Source organism: Rhinopithecus bieti, unplaced genomic scaffold (assembly GCF_001698545.2).
Source record: "Rhinopithecus bieti isolate Rb0 unplaced genomic scaffold, ASM169854v2 scaffold_5101, whole genome shotgun sequence".
Taxonomy (NCBI): domain Eukaryota; kingdom Metazoa; phylum Chordata; class Mammalia; order Primates; family Cercopithecidae; genus Rhinopithecus; species Rhinopithecus bieti.
In genome coordinates, this window is record NW_016804853.1 from 539,785 (window position 1) to 546,940 (window position 7,156).

Consider the following 7,156-nt stretch of genomic DNA (forward strand, 5'->3'; position numbering starts at 1 on the left):
AAAAAAAAAAAAAAAAAAAAAAAAAAAAAAAGCTACTGGATCTAGTAGGTGAGTTTAGCAGGCCCACAGGATACAAGGTCGATATATGAAAATGAACCATACTTTTTTATACTAACAGCAAACATTTTGAACTTGAAAACTTTTTAAAGTATATTTACAATAGCATCCAATTTACAAATACCTAGGAATAAATCTAACAGAACATGTATAAGATTTGCATGCCAAAAACTGACATACATTAATGAGAGAAATCAAGACCTAAACTAGTGGTAAGATACATTGAATTCATGGATTAGGATTCTCAATATTGTCAAAATGTCAGTCTTCCTAAATCGATAGATATAATGCAAATGCAGTCACAATCTCAGCAGTCATCTTTGTGGAAATTGACAGGCTATTTCTAAAATTTATATAGAGAAGTAAAGAACCTAGAATAGCCAAAACAATTTTGAAAAAGAAAACGTTGGATCATCCACACTACCTGATTTCAAGACTTGCTATAAAGTTACAAAATCAAGACAAAATGATTTTAAAATTTTATGGTTAAAAAAAGTGAGCTCTACCCTTTTAACAAATTTTTAAGTGTACAGTATTGTTAACTATGAGCACAAAGTTGTACAGCAGATCTCTACAAGTTTTTCATCTTGTATGACTGAAACTTTACACCCACTGAATAGCAACTCCCCTTTTTCCTCTACCTGCAGCCCTTGGCAACCTCTATTCTACTTTCTGCTTCCATGAGTTTGACTATTTTATGTAATTCATGTAAGAAGAATCATGCAATATTTGTCCTTCTGTGACTAGCTTATTTCACTTAGCATAATGTCCTCAAGGTTCATCCATGTTGTAGCATGTGACAGGACTTTCTTCCTTTTTATGGCTGAATAATATTCCGTTATGTACACACACCACCTTTTCTTTATTCATCCACCAGTGGACATTAAGGTTGTTTCTACCTCTTGGCTGTTGTGAACAGTGCTACAGTTAACATGGGAATGCAGATATTTTATTTTAATTCTTTTAGATAAATACCCAGAAATGAGATTGCTAGATCATATGGTAGCTCTATTTTTAATTTTTTAGGAACCTCCATGCTATGCTCCATAGCAGCTGTGTCATTTTACATTTCCACCAACAGTGCACAAGCGCTCTCATTTCTCTGCGTTCTCACCAACACTTATTATATCCTGGGTTTTGTTGTTATTGTTGTTGTTGCTTTTAAATAATAGCCATCCTAACAAGTGTGAGGTGATATCTCATGTGGTTTTGATTTGTATTTCCATGATGATTAGCAATGTTCAGCATCTTTTCATACACATGTTGGCCATTTGTATGAATTCTTTGGAAAAATGTCTATTCAAGTCTTTTGCTCGTTAAATTTTTTTTAAGTTTTTATTTTTTGAGACAGGGTCTTGTTCTGTCACCCAGCCTGTTGTGCAGTGGCACAGTCACAGCTTACTGCAGCCTTGACCTCCTGGGCTCAAGTGACCCTCCCATGTCAGTCTCCCAAGTAGCTGGGACTACAGGTGCGTGCTCCTGCACCTGACTAATTTTTGTATTTTTTTTTGGAGAGACTGAGTTTTGCTGTGTTGCCCAGGCTAGTCTGGAACTCCTGGGCTCAAGTAATCTTCCTGCTTTGGCCTCCCAGAGTGCTGGGATTATCGGCATGAACCACTGCGCCTGCTTTTGCTAATTTTAAAATGATACTATTTTCGTTTGGTTGGTTCTTTTGCTGTTGAATTGTAGGAGCTCCTTATATATTTTGAATATTAACCTGTTATCAGATTTTTTGGTTTACAAATATTTTCCCCCATTCTGTAGGTTGCCTTGTCACTGTGTGATTGTTTTCTTTGGTGTACAGAAGCGTTTTGGTTTGATGCAGTACCGCTTGTCTATTTTTGCATTTGTTGCCTGTGTTTTTGGCACCATATTCAAGAAATCATTGCCATGACCAATGCCATGAAGGTTTCCTGTATTCTAGAAGTTTTATAGTTTCAGGTATTACATTTAAGTCTTTAATCCATTTTGAGTTGGTTTTTTCTTTATTTTTTCTTTTTTTTTTTTTGAGACAGTGTCTCACTCTGTCATCCAGGCTAGAGTACAGTGGTGCAGTTGTAGTCCATGGCAACCTCAAACTCCTGTGCTCAATAGTTATTATTTTTTTTGTAGAGATGGAGTCTTGCTATATTGCCCAGGCTGATGAGTTGATTTTTGTGTGTGGTACAAGAGAGGCGTCCAGTTTTATTCTTTTGCATATGACTATCCAGTTTTCCCAATACTATTTGTTAAAGAGACTATCCTTTCCCCATTGTTTATTCTTGTCACTCTTTTTAAATATCAGTTGACTATATGTTCAGTTGATGAAGGGATAGACATATAGGTCCATAGAACAGCATAGAGTCCAGAAATAGACCCACACCAACATGGTCAATTGATATTTTTGACTAAGGTGCCAAGTAACTCATTGGAGAAAGGACAGTTTTCACACAGAATGGTGCTGGAGGAATTAGGAGTCCATATTTTAAAAAAATAACCTTGACAGATACCTTGTACGTCTATAAAATTAAGTAAAATGTATCATAGACCAAAATGTAAAACCTAAAACTATAACACTGCTAGAACTTCCTGGCCCGTGATGGTGGCCACATGTGGCTATTTACATTAAAACTAATTAAAACAAAATAAAATTTAAAAATTCAACTCCTCAGTTGTTGCAGCAACATATCAAGTTCTCAGAAGTCACATCTGGCTAGCTATACCCAGTGTATTGGTTAGCACAGATTACAGAACATTCCTGCCATAGCAGAAAGTTATATTGTACAATGCTGTTCTAGAAGAAAACGGGAGAAAATCTGGAATCTTAGGCAAAGATTTCTTAGGAGGCAGTATGAACCATAGAAGCAGAATAATTGATAAATTGGGTTTCATCAAAATTAAAACCTTTGGTTCTTCAAAAGCTCTGCTGACCAGGTGTGGTGGCTTATACGTGTACTCCCAGAACTTTGGGAGGCCAAGGTGGGAGGATTGCTTGAGCCCAAGAGTTTGAGACCAGCCTGGGCAACACAGGGAGACTCATCTCAAAAAAAAAAAAAAAAAGACAACCTTTGCTAAGAAAATGACAAGTCACAGATGAGGGAAAAAAATATTGCAAAACATATATTTAGTACAGAACTGGCAACCAGAATATAAAAAGCACAAGTTTCAAAATTTAAAATTTAATAACATATTCATAGTCTGAGAAGTCCTAAACATTTTAATAACCAAAGAAAGTAAAAAGTGGGCAAAAAATTTGTACAGACACTTCACCAAAGAAATATCGATGGCATATTATTTAATTTTCTAATCTTTTTTTTTTTTTCGACTCTATTACGTTAGTAACTTACAACTTTTCTAACCTTATACAGGTATGCATCCATTTTTAAAAAATCAGTAAAGGTTATCTGGTTGAGAAGTTTATGATCTACTTTTATTTTCTTTGTACCTCACTGGATCTTACTTTTAAAGTGCAAATCCTGGCAAATAAAACCTGAGGAAGAAAGTCTCTAATCAGGGGTGCGTGTGTGTGTGTATGTGTGTTTGTGTCTAAAAAAGCAAACATCTTTTTATAGTTGTTTCTGGTTATCCAAGAGTAGCAATAGTGAATGTAAAAGGAAGCAGCAGCTCTTGGGCAATCATTTATAGCTTTATCAGTCTATACGATCATGTTAATGAACTAACTTGTTCAGCCTGTTTGGACCATGAGAAAATGTGACCTTCCTAATTGTATTCAAATCCGTCAGTCGAAAAGAAATATGCGATTGTTTTTCTTGTCTTTAACCTGTCTAGATTTTGCCTAAGCAAATGTGGTAGGCAGAATAGCGGCCCCCTTAAAGATGTTCATGTCCTAATCCCCAAACCCTGTGAATATGTTGCCTTCCATGGCAAAAGGGAGATTGCAGAGGTGATTAAAGATTTTGAGATGGGGAGATTTCCTGGATTATGCAGGTTGGACCAATGGAATCACAAGCGTCCTAATAAATGAAAGAGGAAGGCAGAAGAGTCAGAGTCAGAATGATGCAATGTGTGAAAGACTCAAGTGGCCATTCCTCTCTTTGAAGATGGGGTCAGGCCACAAGCCAAGGAATAGAGGCAGCCTCTTGAACCTGAAAAAGGCAAGAAAATGGACTATCCCCTAGTACCTTCAGAAGGAACATGGACAAGCAGAACTGTATGTAAGATAATAAATTTGTGTTGTTGTTTTAAGCCTTTAAATTTTTGGTAATTTGTTGCAGCAACAGTGGGAAACTAGTGCAGCATACCTACAGGACTGTTCCATTTGTAAGTTCTAAAACACAGGCAACTGATTATTTTTATTTAAATCAGGAGCACAAAGCATTTCAAGTGTCACTGCCAGCATTACCTGGCTCTCTAGTGAGCAGGTTTTTGACTCTTGCCCTCCTGCCTACTCTGTGAAATACTTAGTTCAAAAAGTGTGCACACTGAATGTCCTAAAAAGGGTAAAAGTACCGTGAGTCAACCCAAACATTAGCAGTCCTGGGTGTGTGGGCTGTGAGCCACCTGCACACAATCGTCATTGTATGTTTGCACCACCATTTGTTTATTCATTTATTAGTTGACGGACATTTGGTGTGTTACCAGTTTGAGGTGGTATTAATAAAGCTGTTTATAATTTGCATATAGGTTTTTGTGTAGACATATATTTTCATTTCTTTTGGATTAATACTTGGTAGTAGGATTTCTGGATTTTTTAGTAAGTGTGTTTATTTATTTATTTTTAACTTCAGTTGTTTTTCAAAGTGGTTGTACTGTACTCTACCCATAATTATGAGAGTTTATATTAGTCCATTCTCACATTGCTATAAAGAAATACCTGAGACTGGGTAATTTATAGAAAAAAAGGTTAGGCCGGGCGCGGTGGCTCAAGCCTGTAATCCCAGCACTTTGGGAGACCGAGACGGGCGGATCACGAGGTCAGGAGATCGAGACCATCCTGGCTAACACAGTGAAACCCCGTCTCTACTAAAAAATACAAAAAACTAGCCGGGCGTGGTGGCGGGTGCCTGTAGTCCCAGCTACTGGGGAGGCTGAGGCAGGAGAATGGCGTAAATCCGGGAGGCGGAGCTTGCAGTGAGCTGAGATCTGGCCACTGCACTCCAGCCTGGGCGACAGAGCGGGACTCCGTCTCAAAAAAAAAAGAAAAAAGAAAAAAAGGTTAAATTGGCTCTTGGTTCTGTAGTCTGTACAGGAAGCATGGTTCCATCTGCTCTGCTTCTGGGGAAGCCTCAGGAAACTTACAATCATGGCGGAAGGAAAACAGTGGGGCAGCACTTCACATGGCTGGAGCAGAAGGAAGACAGGGTGCGGGAGGTGCTACACACTTTTAAACAACCAGATCTCATGAGAACTCACTATACAGTATCAAGGGGGGATGGTGCTAAACCTTTATTCATGAGAACTCCGCCTCCATGACCCAGTCACCTCCCACAAGGCCCCACCTTCAACACTGGGGATTATAGTTCTACATGAGATTTGGGTGGGGACACAGATCCAAAGCATGTCTGAGTTCCAGTTTAAAATACTATGGAATGGTACAAAAAGAGCTATGAAAGACTTCCACCCATCCCCAAGTCCTTTAGCCTATTATGAAATTTCTAGAATTAGCAGAAATACTAAAATTTGTTAAATCTGGTTGGGAGAATCTAACTCAAGTGATTTACATATGGTTTATGTATAAATGAACCATAATTATTTGTTATCCAAAATGCCCATAATTTCTTTAGGCTACTTAAATGTGCTGTCTCTTCAGGTATAATCTGAGAACTGCCATAATACTACCTGGATTGTTGAGGGATTATCTTTTAGCATTGTTACATAAGGGAGTTGGGTGGAGAGAGGAGTATGAAAGTATATGTCAGTCTGAATTTACACATTCATAGAGACCATGCTAAATCACAGCTTTGTTATAAGAATTGAAAGAAGGAGGAAGAGAAAGATTGGGATCCCCTGGTTAGAGGGAGCAAATTGGAGAATGTTGTGAAGCAGGGTTACTGGAGCCAGAGGCATTATGATTAATGGTTAGTGTATGGTATTGAATGGTCAGCAGCAAAAAGAGTAGTGACTGCCTGATGTTCAGTTGTCATCAGTGACATGGGTAGAGTACAGTGCAACCACTTTGAAAAACAACTGAAGTTAAAAAAAAAAACACACTTACTAAAAAATCCAGAAATCCTGCTACCAAGTATTAATCCAAAAAGAAGGCACCTTCTTTTTGGGCCACTGCTAGATATTCCTTCCTTAATGAAAGACTCCTCCTTGCCCTTGGCTCCAAAACTATCAAGCAGATTAAGTGAGGGTTCAAAAATAATCTTTTTTTTACCTCTCAAAGGCATTGACCCTCTTTGTTTGGGAGGAATTGTGCTAGGTACTAACAATACAGAAATGAACTAGTTGCAGCTTTTGCCTTTAAGAACTCTGACTTTTCTTTGCATCTCTTAGAACTCTGATATCTTACATAGCTCCCCCAGGCCAGGTGGGGAGGTAGAGGTGCAGACACAGAAACATAGCTGGATGGCACCTCGCATAGTGAAGCACTGGGATACTGAAGAATCTACATGAGGTCAGATGATCTGGCATTGAATCCCAGGTCTGATGTTCTGCTTTGGTCAAATCACTTCAACTTTACTTTTTTTTTTTTCTTTTGTTTTCTTTTTTTTTATTGAGATGGAATTTCGCTCTTGTTGCCTAGGCTGGAGTGCAATGGCGTGATGTCGCAGGCTTACCGCAACCTCCGCCACCTGGGTTCAAGCAATTCTCCTGCCTTACCCTCCCGAGTAGCTGGGATTACAGGCATGTAATCCTGTAATCCTGGCTTATTTTGTATTTTTAGTAGAGACAGGTTTTCTCCATGTTGGTCAGGCTGGTCTCGAACTCCTAACCTTAGGTGATCCACCCACCTCGGCCTCCCAGAGTGCTGGAATTATAGGCGCAAACCACTGCGCCCAGCCCAAATCATTTCAACTTTCTAAAGAAATTTCTTGTTCTGTAAAATAGGGATGTATCAGGGAGAAAAAAAATGCTATTTTAGAAGCCAGTTTGCCCTGCAAGTGGAAGCTAAGGACGGCAGAATTATAGCCCTTTTTTTTTTTTTTTTTTTTTT